Source organism: Topomyia yanbarensis, chromosome 2, assembly GCF_030247195.1.
Source record: "Topomyia yanbarensis strain Yona2022 chromosome 2, ASM3024719v1, whole genome shotgun sequence".
NCBI classification, from domain to species: domain Eukaryota; kingdom Metazoa; phylum Arthropoda; class Insecta; order Diptera; family Culicidae; genus Topomyia; species Topomyia yanbarensis.
In genome coordinates, this window is record NC_080671.1 from 119,684,004 (window position 1) to 119,696,882 (window position 12,879).

Sequence of the window (12,879 nt, forward strand, 5' to 3'; positions counted from 1 at the left end):
ATGGTAAGGCATACGTAGGGTTCGTTACGGTTGCGGTAATCACCGCAACCGCGCGGGAGACACTTTTTCCCGCGGATACGGTGCGGGAAATGAGCTTTTACTGCGCGCTATTGCCGCAACCGCACTTCAAAAAATAATTCATAAAGTCTGCAGTCTGCAATAAAATATGAATTTATTTTGAGAAGGACGCAACTAGATTTATTTTCTGAACGATTGCTTAGCAATGTCATTATTAGGAAAATTCCTCTGTCAGAACGTTCGAATTTTACTTATTACTCTACAATAGAGAAACATAATGTACATTTAATTGCTCTAATTTCCATAGACTTGACAATGATTTGAAAAGAAATCCGAATATAATCTGTATTCGACCTATTGCTACTTGATTTTTTACATTTTGGTTATTCGAATATGATATAACATACTGTTACTAAGAAATAAAATCTATAAGCTGTGTCCAATATAATTTGGCACCTTTATTTTTACGACATATTTTGAAAACTAATTATTTTATACTTCAAACTAAAAATTTACAGACGAACCTTTTCAAATACATAAAACGCACAATCCAATCATTAAAAAACAATTTAATTGTACTGTCAAATCCAATTACAAATGCCTCATTTCTCCCGTTTCCTCTTGGCAATTGTGGAATTATGGATCGTTTTCGATGGCATTTTCTCAACTGTGAATTTTGATTAATTTGGAGAACTTAAAGATGAAGTAATAATACAACCCACAGAATGTAATTATCATCATCAAACCAAAAAAAAATGGTGGAATTTTTTTTCGCGTGCGTCCATTGTTCGTCCAACTGGGAATGTTTTCTACCAAATTAACAAATAATATTTTTTAGTTACGAGTATTTTGTAACCTTTTAAAAGTAAAGCTTTCGAAGTTAGTGTAGAGCATTGCGATTTTTTTGTGTTTCTCAAAGCCTCCCTTCATATTGTGACAAGTGTCAAAGTTAGCCCAGATGCCAAATTTTGCATAGTTTGGAAAGTTTTTGCCTTGATTGAAAATTTAACTCGAAATCTCAGCGTAGGGCTTACGTATTTTTTACATGTGTATGCAAAGTTTGAAAGAAATCGGTTAAGTACTTTTTGAATGGCAGGTACCACCGCAAATCATGTTTTTGTTACAAAAAGCTTCGTCACCGAGTCGTTTGTCGATATTTTTGCATGGAAAAATTACAGCATGTTATTGAAATGATACACTATAATGTACAAAAGTTTCTATCAATTAGCTTCATGCAACGGTTTTCGTAAATTCTTGTCATTTTATCGTGATAATTTAGTCTTGAGCTTACCCTCAGATGTTTAACACAGAGTCACCTGCCTTATAGTTTTCTTAATTATTTCACGGACATAAATTGTGGCTAGGTGATGTATTTTTGGTACTCAGCGCAGTTTCATTTAATTCCGAACATTACACTGCATCTTAACAAAAGAATAAAAGGGTTACAGGTCAGTTTCCTTCAATCTAATACTCGCGCATATGAGACTGGTTGCAAGCAGTTGTACACAATAGCTCACATAGACATTTTAAAACCAAACTGCAGAGCGAATAATCCATGAATAATAGTCTGAGTTCCTTGTAATTGTTTACGTAAGTATATTAAGATAATGTGGAAGTTAATTACTTCATGAACTATATCGTGAACAGTTTCACGAGCTCGACTGGTGAATCGTGTCTAGCATATTAGGAATCATGAATCGGTTAAAAAATGGATGAATAATACACTGCGTTTCAGTAAAATTGATAATGTGCTAAGATTAAGATCAGGCACATAATCGTAAATTTCATAAAATATATCTTGAAAGTGGCAGTGTCTTTTTTGAATTTGTGAACCATTCTACGCGCACGAATGGTGAATTGTAACTTATATGCTCGCAATCATAACCAGTTGACGAAGCAAGAATGGATCCATGCATTATATTCCGAGTGTCGTGTAATGATTTTTGGGAAAATAGCAAGACTTTGTTAATTTTGTGATGTAATTCACAACCACTAATACCAAATAAAGATCAATATGTGATAAATCATGAATCAGTTAACGTCGTATATTTGGACCATACACAATGTTCCTAGATTTGTGGATAAAATTATGAGTCAACGATTTTCGAGTTCGCGAATTATCGGCGTGAGAAAAAGGCGTCGGCGGCGCGCCGCCGGTCTACCCTTCGGCGTCGGCGTTTGTTAAAATTTACCGGCGGCAGCGGCGTGGCGCGGCGGCGCACAGGTCTAGTCCCAATACCCTAACCTTTCATTTAAGAAGTGAGCCCGATGACTTTTTTAACATGATGTCATTTTGGGACACCCTAATGGGTAGGTTTAGTTCCGGGAGAAAACTTTTGCAAACTTTTATCTAATCCTTTTGTTGCTTGGTAGGTTCTAGTGAAATTTGTAAAAAAGCTTTGCAGTTTTCTCTAGCCTTTGTCGATCCAGAGAAATTTGTTGAACTTATTCCGCTTTAAATCTTTCATATACATTTTTCTTGTTGTTATTTTGTTCAGATTGCGATGAATTTAGTCTACGACAGGATCCGCCAACTGGATTCTTTTTCCGAACGAAAGAACTTCTTATTAAATTTTACTCCTGTTGAAAGTAACACAAAACTGTTGCCAATATGTTGGTTTAGCATTGGTCTTCATTTGATTTGATTAAAAATTGATTCTATATGAACCAATTTCACATTAATTGTTTCAAATTCTCACATTTGATTAGATTTGGTTTTATAGAAGAATCGAATCTATATTTGATGTTGTTTTAGAAGCGCTTTTGGACACGAAATCTTATTTCCCATCACCTGATTTATGTGATCTGGATAAAAAAAAACATAAGTCGCAGAATAACATTAAATTTGTTGTTTATATCCCGCAGAAAGGATAAAAGTAAGTAAGGACATTTGATGGCATTTTGAAAACCTAGATGGCGGTTCCTGGTTACCCCAAAACAGTGAATTATCAATATGGGTATCATTTGAAGAGGGTGGTCTGCAGAAGTCGAAAATTGATGATTGACTCCATTTTGAAAAGGAGAATGACGGTTACAACACAACAGTGACAACCATCATCAAAATGGTTGTCAATTGAAAGGGAGTGGTCAGTGGAAGGCCGACGTTGCTTATTGATACCATTTTGAAAACTAAGAATGCAACATCTGGTTAGACAGGTGCGCCGCCGCCGATAATTTTTAACATTCGCCGACGCTGAACGATAGACCGGCAACGATTGGTCGATTTTTTTTCCAGCGCTGATTATGTATGTATTCTTTCGAGTTTCTCTTATATCAGTCCGTCGAGATCGGTAAATGTTCAAAAGCACTCTGAGCAGAAAAAAAGTACGAAAACCAACAACTCAGAGAACGGGTTTGGTCAGCCACTCGACCCGCTAAAACCATTACTCTTGCACGGAACCTGATTCCTCCCCGGCACTACCTAACGGCATTATTTCGGGTAGAAGTTTTTTAAGTGCACAGAAGACACTCTAATTCAACTATTTACTAGTTAGTTACTTCAGTAAGGTTACAGCACTCCGCCTTGATACACTACCCGTTTTCGACCATCCACACAACGTGGGAATTCCTGTATGAAAGTAGAAAACGTACTGAGCCCTACGGCTTCCTTGTGCCATTCAGCACCGCAACTTCTTGAGCCCTTTGGCTTCCTGTTCAGTGCATTTTAGCACCGCAACTCTAAGCCCTTTGGTTCCCTTCTCGTATCATTAACCTTCCGGCAGTCGCGCTAGTGCACGCTACTCTGAAAATCTAGCGAAATCGTTTTAGCGCACCAGTGGTTGCTGCTGTTCAGTGGGCAATTCGCGCGACTTCCGCAACGTTAAGAACCACGTTCTCGATGAGCCATTCAGCTCCCGAAGTGTTCGCGAACTACTCAGTCTAGGCCCCGGCGGTAAAGCTTACGCCGACGGACACTTCCCCGGTGAAAAAGGTTTCCCGATACCGGTTCTTCTTTGGTTTTCGGCATGTTTTTTCTCGGGCCAACCGATAGGGTGCAGTGGTCGGTTCGGCGATTCAGGGTGGATCGCGGTGTCCGGTTCGTCGGTCCTGCGCGTCGCTTGGAACCTTGGATATTTGAAGACCACATGCTCCCGTGTTTCCGCGATGTGCTCACACTCCGGGCACATTGGCGACGTTGCGTAGCCGAACCGATGAAGTTACTTGCTGTGGCCCGACAAGAGCTATGTCAGGTGAAAGTCCGTCCTCTCCGTGCTTTCTATTGACCCATGCCGACAGGTTTGGAATGAACCGGCAGGTTGACTTCCCTTTCTTCGTATTGTCCCATTCCTGCCACCTCATCATTGAATCGATTCTCACAGTTTTCTTCGCCTTTCTGGTGTTTCTGCGATTGTAGCACTCGATAGGGTGATACAGATGGAGATCATCCCGGCGATAATACACACTGCATGTACTGTTCTGTTAGCGCTCGCGACTAGTACGGCCGGAACGTCCTGTTCAGCTTTCCGGACCCGCTTTGTTTTCAGTGCACCTCCCCCCCCCCCCCAGGCGGGAGCCCAAAACGCAGTATCGATTACAAAACAGTGGATAGCAGACGTCTCTTACTGCTTGTCGGACCGCCGACGTTTGACTTGATCCTTGCTATTACGTTCGTTTCCTTCGCCAACTTTTCGCAGGCATAGTCAACGTGGTTGTTGAAGCGCAACCAGTCGTCGATTGTCACTTCCAATTGCTTCAGTGCACGCTTCGATGCAATCACGTGCCCTCCGACGTCGATTTGCATCTGCTGATCCGCTTTGCAATTGCTGACCAACAGCACCTCATTCTTATGGTGAACTATTTGTAGCTTTACCCCGTTCATCCAGTTCTCGATCGCGTCTATTATCTCCGGAACAGAAACCTCCACTTCTTACAGTGTCTTACCTATCACCGTTAGTGACACGTCGTCCGCAAAATACACGATTATCACTTTCCTGGGCAATCGCAATGTTAAGAACCCATTGTGCATCCCGTTCTAAAGAGTTGGACCGAGAATGGATCCCTGAAGAACTTCCGCTGTCACTCGCATTGACTTCTGTCCTTCATTCGTCTCGTACAACAGTTCTCTGCTCTGGAAGTAGCCCTTCCGGATCCGGCATAGAAAGCAGGAACACTCATTCTTTGTAGCGCTGCAGAGATGGTTCCCCAGCTGGCACTGTTAAGTGCATACTTCACATCTATCGCGCTCTCGAGCACTGTCCAAATTGCATCCACTGCCGATGTTTCTTTACGGAATCCTGGACAGTCCGTGCTCGCCTTTCGTGCATTTCGCAGCCTGTTAAGAATGATCCTTTCCAGGAGTTTTCCGAGTGTATGCAGCAAACCTATACGCCTATACGAGGTCGGATCGACCGTTGGCTTCCCTGACAGTTTCCGCAGCATGCCTCAACGAACAGGCCTTTGTTGAGAGGTTTCGGTTTCCAGCTTCTGCAAGATATACACTCTTGTGTTGATTACTCAACCGGTCCTCTCCACGGCCCAGGCGTTGAAGTCATCACCAATGACTATCGGCTTTCGGCTGATCAACTGTTCGATTAACTGCTCCAGCATTGGGCTGAACTGCTCTACTGTCCATCTTAGAGGAATGTAACAGCTGCACACGAAGACGCCGATCATTTTGGCGATCACGAAGCCTTCGTATGAGCGTTGTACCACTTCTTTAATGGGTATCCGCCAATACCTTGTATTGCGCAGTTGCCGATCTATTCGCCACCCAAGAGGAACATGATACGGCTCTGCAATAAAAGCGACGTCACACATTGTTTCTTTAGTATACTCCCACAACAGTTGCTGCGCAGTGTCACAGTGATTCAGCTATTTCTGTGTTATCTCCATTACCGTTGATCTGCAGTCGCCGTCTGATGATCGTTTCTGTCCACTGCAGTGGGTGCAAAGCTTTCACTTCGGCCTTTGCGTGCAGTCTCTCGCCCAAACGCTTGAAATATTTCTCCGCTTGTTTTTTTACTCGGCTCTCATTAGGCATCTCGACCATTCGACAGTAACTTTGCCTACCTGCAGCGCCTTGGCATCGGCGGTTACCGGTAAAAGAATCATCGCTGTCGGAGTTCTTCCGTATCCCTACTTTAACCGAATCGTTATGTGCATCTTGCTCAGGTTGCACTACTGCTTCAGTGTACCTCTCAGCTCGTCCTCCGTCGTGATCTCATCCAGGTCCTTGACATTAATCACCGTCTATGGATTTAATGATTCTGCCTTTTCACTCTGTGATTTGGAAACAATCTTCTGCATAGTCGAGCTGTTAATCCTGGTATCCTCCTTCAACTTGAAGGACCTTTTTGAGTACGCCTGGTTCTTATCACGTTTTCCTTCAAACCCATCAGCGCCGGATCCTTTCCGACCTTCTTGAACAGCGCTGCATACTTCGTCGCGTTATTGGACTTGAAGAGCACGGTTCCTTCATTTTTCGTCTTCTGACGAACAGGAGGTTTTCCTTCCCTCTCCTGCTCCACCTCTCTCTTTCTTCCGCTTTTGCTGTTTCCCGTGTTTCTTCTTCCGACCTGCAACGGTACTCCATCTTTCTTCAGGTTGATTGTCGTGCTTCCCTTCGGCAGTAAGAGCGCGCCTTAAAGACATTATTTCTCGCGTCCACAAACTTGTGGAGCTCCTCCACCAAGTACTTCGTCACTACTTTCGGCTTCTGTGGGGTATTGCTTACACTGCTCTGTTCTGGCTGCTGTTATTGCTGCTTCTCCTCCTCCAGCTCTTTGCTGAATAACTTCAGCTGCTGCTGGTGGTGGTGACATCATCAATCCGAACGTATTTACCGCATCTTTCTTTGGTTACTGAAATCGTAGAATCTTAGCAGAAGCGGCACAGGCTCGTTTCGTCGGAGATACTTTTGGAATAAAAGTTTATTTTAGAGATTTGGCAGAGCCCAATGTGGTCTCCCAAGACTCCCAACTCGCAGTAGGACCAAGAGAGGTTGGTCGTTGAGCCCCTAAGCTCCTGCATCTACTGCCTCCCTCCCCCAGGACCCGGTGTATGTATGTATGTATGTATGTATGAGTGTGTATGTGTCAAATAATCTCACTCATTTTTATCAGAGATGGCTGGGAAGATTTCAAGAATATTACATTCAAATAAAAGGTGTAACATCGCCATATTGCAGATATTGAATGTTATTTGAATCGAGGTCTGTTTCTGGAGTTACGGGTTGAATATTGGTCACACATCAAATTCCCATAGAAACTGGTATAGCCTTGCTATCTAAATGACGCAAAAATTAAGAAAATGTTTTCTAAATTGCAGGGATTTGTAATCCTAGCTCACTAACGCTCAATTAAAGCCTCTTTGATGACTTTGGCCACATACGATGGAACTGATAGCTTCGAGGAAGCGACAAAGTCCCTGCGTGAAATACACATCTCTTTTTCCAGGATGGCTGACTAGATTTTCACAAGCTTATTCTCTTAGAAGCTATATTATCCGTATTGACTTCTGTTGAATTTCATATGGATCGGAGTTCCGGTTCCGGAGTAACGATTCAGAAAGTGGGGTTACACATGAAATTGCTTGAAGTCTTTCTAATATTTCTCATATATCACTTCTAAAATCGATTTTTGTAGCGAGGTCTGGAGATTCAGTTCGTCGAGATCGGAAAATGATTGTGTGTATGTTTATGCTGTGCTATATTTCATAAGCTGCTATTGAGATTTTGGTAAATCGGGTTCCGGAAGACTGCGATCACACAGAAAACTCCCATGTAATGAACTTTAGTTATGTAATGTAATGAACTTTATACAATGAACTTTATACAAACTTTATGTAATGAACTTTATACAATCAAACGGAAGATATTGATATCCATTCTGGGGTGTTGATATTTCCCTTTTATGTTAATAAGTATTATTTTTCAATCAGCGGAAATAAATATATTTCTATTAACTCTTTGTTTTTTGCTCTAATTACCCCCATCCTCAAACTCCCCTCTTCTAATTCACCCCTCCAGCAAAATAATGTGATTACATTGTACGGCAAAGTACAAATCTCCGCAAAACATGGAGACATGACTTAAGAGAATTTAAAAAGTCAGGAAGAATTATTGGATTGTATTATTTATTGCAAGACTGTTATGGCTTATTTCCAGTAAACAATACGAAAAAATAAGTCGCTACTTTCAGGAAATGAAAGGTATTAGGGTTTATTCTCTTGTAACTGTAGCTAGCAAAGTTTATCTACCTTATAACCAGCCACACAATGGCACACTAAAATGTATTGTTATTTTTTTAATAGAAGCGTTTACGAATTTTGGATATTATTTTGATTAAATTTTCGGAGCTACCCATATCTCAATGACTTTGGAAACCTGAAAACCTGGTCAAGTCTCCCCATGTTCAACTAACTATAAGAATGCAATAAATATCACGAGCGGGTAGTGTTCTGAGTGAGTATAGTCCTGAACCGCTAATCCTAAATTATCCATTTAGAAGACGCCTAATGTCTCAAAACCAGCAGTCGCTTGTAGTCACAGACGATTTCACTTGAGTTTTTAACGGTTGTGAACCCACTTAGTGTTGTGTATAATGTAAGATGAACAAAAATTGATTTGCCTACTAACAAAAAAATCTGCACAATTCTAAATTATTATTCAATATCATAAGTCGTGTACTTACACTCTCCATGGATATAATGACAATCGAGTTCAAACCTTACCTGGAATAGAAAAACAAAAGAAATCAATTAGAGTCGTGACGGTTTAAAAACGGTTCCCAAAACCTAACAATGCTGTGCTAATTGTTTCACACCCCCTACTTGGAAGTTCAAAAAACCACAAACATTACTCATCTCAGTAGATTATTTATACTTTTGTTTTTCAAAACTGAGCAAGTCTCACTAAATAATTCCCGGAAAAAAGTTTCTGCGATGAAGAGCGAAAAACATCTACCGATCTAGATTCACAAACTAAACCTAAAATATTGGTTCCTATTCAATGAATGCACCGGGATCTAGATAATTCCGGTATTGCAACAAGCAATATTGCAACCCAGTTGGCGGACACACACATATATCACTAGACCAATGCAATGGGTTAAACTCGTGGGATGCCTGCCAGGCGGAAGTTCAGTGAAGGAAATAATTCACCCGCGTAATTCACCATCACCGAAGCGAACAATTTGTACGCTTTATTATGATCATACAGAGCAATTTTGGCAACTATTTTTTCCACTACTAACCCAGTTTTCGGAGGGCTTCTAAATTTTCCACGCAATGCAACTCTGCGAGATCGCCTTCGGTGGTTTGTTTGTGATGTTTATGATAGAGGTGGCATGCAGTTCGGCGCCATTGGTCGGTTAAATAGAGTGGCGCTTTTTTCAGTTTGAAGTGAAAAAACCTGTTTTAATCCACCTAGCGGTGCAATTGTGCCTTTCTCATTTCTCTAAACTATGGCACGGAGGCTTTTTATGTTCAACATAATTGTGGAAATGTCCATTACATTCTTAGTACACTTTGCACTTATACACAATGTCATGCCAGCCACGAACTTGATGAGCTACGTGTCGACGGTGAAACACTTGAAACAAAAAAATATCATACTCCATTAGCCTAATCAGCATTAGATCAATGTTATCTGCTTGCTAACTCATTTTGTCATGCGGGGCTGGGTATGTGAAGAGGGCGAAAGTCCCATGAACGAACGACTCCCCAGCTTAAATTATTATGCTTTGTGATACAGTGGTGGTTTAAAGATGACGGGGTTGAAAGGGAGGGGTATGAGGGCTGGATGGGGTGGTGGTCTGAGGGGTGATTTAAGGAGATTTTTAAAGGAGGGGCGCGAACAGTAGAGGGGGGGGGGTGTAACTCCTCTCCGTAAACCATCAACTACGCCTCTGTTAAAATCCAGAAACCCTAAACGAGTCGAAAAAAAATTAGGGATTAGGTTGACGTTTTTCAGAGTGATTGCATAACCTTTCTATATGAGAAAGGCAAAAATGTGCCAAAATCCAAAAAAGTGAATCGTAGTCAAATTTTTTTTTCGAGTTTGCATCAAATCTCGACGTTTCATGCACCTTGAACACATTTAGCATCAAAAATAAAAATTCTATTTTTAATTTTTCCTATAGTTTATATGAGAAATTTCTGTGTGGCCGTACTCTGAAACCCGTAATTCCGGAACCAGAATTCCGATCGATCCAAAATTCAATAGCAGCCGATGGGAAGGTTGCACCTTTCATTTGAGACTAAGTTTGGGCAAATCGGTCCAGCCATCTCTGAGAAAAATGAGTGACATTATTTGACACATACGCACATACATACACACACACACATACACACACACACATACACACACACATACATACATACACACACATACAGACTTTTTCCGATCTCGACGAACTGAGTCGAATGGGATATGACACCCGGCCCTCCGGGCCGGGATTAGGTTGACGTTTTTCAGAGTGATTGCATAACCTTTCTATATGAGAAAGGCAAAAATATGCTTTTTGTTTCCGGCGTGGCGTAGCTTGAGTTTTACTCCTTCTTCAACTAAGGTCGGAACAGATAGGAAAGACACTAAATAAAATAGTATCTCGACCTTTTGACGTTTTATTCCGGGCAAACTGCCAAAATATATCAAATCGGTACAGTGTTTCGGTAACCATGAAACGAATGGGTGTTTGGGTGGTGTGTAGTCTCTGCTTTCATGCCGAGGAGTTGAAACTGTTTCACTGACTTTAATTTTTATTGCGGGGAAGTTTTTCCCATAATTTATCCATACCCTGTCAAACATTATATTTCTTTAGCGAAAATTTCTCTTGGTTTTGTTTTCATAGTCTAATTCAGTTTCAAGAGCAGCATATCATAAATTTCACACGCACAAATTGTTTCAATGATGAATAGGTAAATCTGTTGAACGGAAACAAAAATGTTTATTACAGAAGCTCAAGGAAACTTAAACTAGGAGGAGATGGAAATTATAGTACAAAGGCAACGAATGGTGAAATACCAAAGCGTTCAAATTGTTCAATTCGAGATATTTGAAGGTGAATAAAAGACCGGCTTACTAGGTATTAGTGACTCCAAATCGAGATAAACAAAACTTCAAGGCTACTATAAGAGCACTTCGTTTATACTTACATTGCTGGCAAAGCTCGATTCTACGATAGTAGGCAATGAAACGTATGTCGATGATAATTTATGGCTTAACTGAGAAAGCCTCAAAAAGCGGTAGTTTTTTTCGCTACTCTTAAACAAGCTTTATGAATATAAATCAATGTACGCCATGCCCGGGGTTGGAATACTATTGATTGATTTTCATGAAGATTCTGCCGACGGTGTGCAATGAAATTTTTCTTTCTCTTTTTCCAAAATGACCGCTTTCCAAGGCTTTCTCAGTAAAATCTTAACCAACTAAATCAATCTCCAGGATAATCGCACAGCAATTATGAATTTATCCCGCCTTCTGCTGGAACAAATAGCTTCCATAGCTTTGGTTCAATAACCAAAGCTATGGAAGTTATTTCTTCCAGTACATTGAGAAGTTACTTCGTTGTCTACACCAAGATCGGTATAACGAATTCACGTAAAATGCCTCGTGTATTTGTAAATATTACTATGGAGACATGCTTTATATCTGAGATCTCAACAACACTTTCCGATGACTTCAAAAAAGATTTATCATACTATAATCGAAATGGGCTTCCACTCATGATCGTCAGTGACGCAAATGCCCATCACATCATTTGGGGTAGCTCGGGTATCAATTAGAAGGGCTAGGAATTGACGGAATACTTAAACAGTACGGATCTGGACGCACTGAACATGCGAAATCGACTTTGCACGGTCTGGAACAGAAGAGGTGGTAGATCTAACTTTCTGCTCCGACAAGATTTCGCATGAGTTAGCAAATAGACTTGTTCCGAACGAGCTCGAACGATCGTTATTTGATCGCAGATACATCTTCTTTGATTATTTGAACGTCACACATGCTAATCCCGATGTACTCGGATTTCTACACAGAAAGATTTGTGATTAGATTTCTTGACTTTCTAATTATTGAATCTCCAGGTGATTTGGATATGACAAATTCACCAATAGAGGTAGCCTACGAAGCGTCTTGTGCAATTCGATTTGCATGTAGAAATATAGAATTTTCTAGATTCTGAAAACTGTTTATGTAGAAACGTTTGAAATCGTAAAAGCTGAGACGATTCGGAGGTATTTAAATCGGCTCGTAAAGTCTTCAGGACAATTCCGAGCGAAGCAGTTGGGAAAGACCATGTTCAAATGTCTCTAGTCTCATTAACAGATTAAAATAGGTGCGACTTTCGAAATCCAACGACTGACATCAGTGCCATAAAAACAACAAATAGTGCACACTCTTCAAATAAGGATGAAATACTCAACTGTCTTACCTACGTCAACATCTAAACCATTCTCTGCAATTTCTGCATTGCCATCATGACGACTGAACAGCCGAAAAAGGTGGTATCCAGCCATTACACCGAAGGCCGTTAGGCCCACGATCATTTGGCAGAATGGACATTAGGCTAAAAATGCACATTAGGCTGAAGACCAAGAAACCAAATGTTCAATAGAGAGAGAGAGAGAGAGAGAGAGAGAGAGAGATAAATTAAACCTAAGCTTATCCTAGGAAGCTTTCTAAACTTCTCGGTTGAAGGTAAATTTTCATATTTATGAGTTTGTCTACGCTGTGCCAATTACTAAACGTGCCAAGTTAAAACGTATTATGATCAAAAATTGGTCAGCCTCAACTTTTTGATTTTTTTAAATTTTCACTTTGAAAAACCTGCACATATTTCATTTTAAATATGTGTGTGTGGCATCATGCCTCACATTTGATGTTGACATTATTGCTCTTCAGTTGTGAAAATGGAGTCGAAG

General features: G+C 40.6%; 1 protein-coding gene across 8 annotated transcripts in view; it reads right to left on the reverse strand.

Moving 5' to 3' along the window:
* LOC131679398 (dual specificity calcium/calmodulin-dependent 3',5'-cyclic nucleotide phosphodiesterase 1-like) overlaps positions 1-12,879 on the reverse strand; it is a 796,874-nt gene that overhangs the window by 498,628 nt on the left and 285,367 nt on the right. The gene's annotated exons all lie outside the window — the stretch shown is intronic.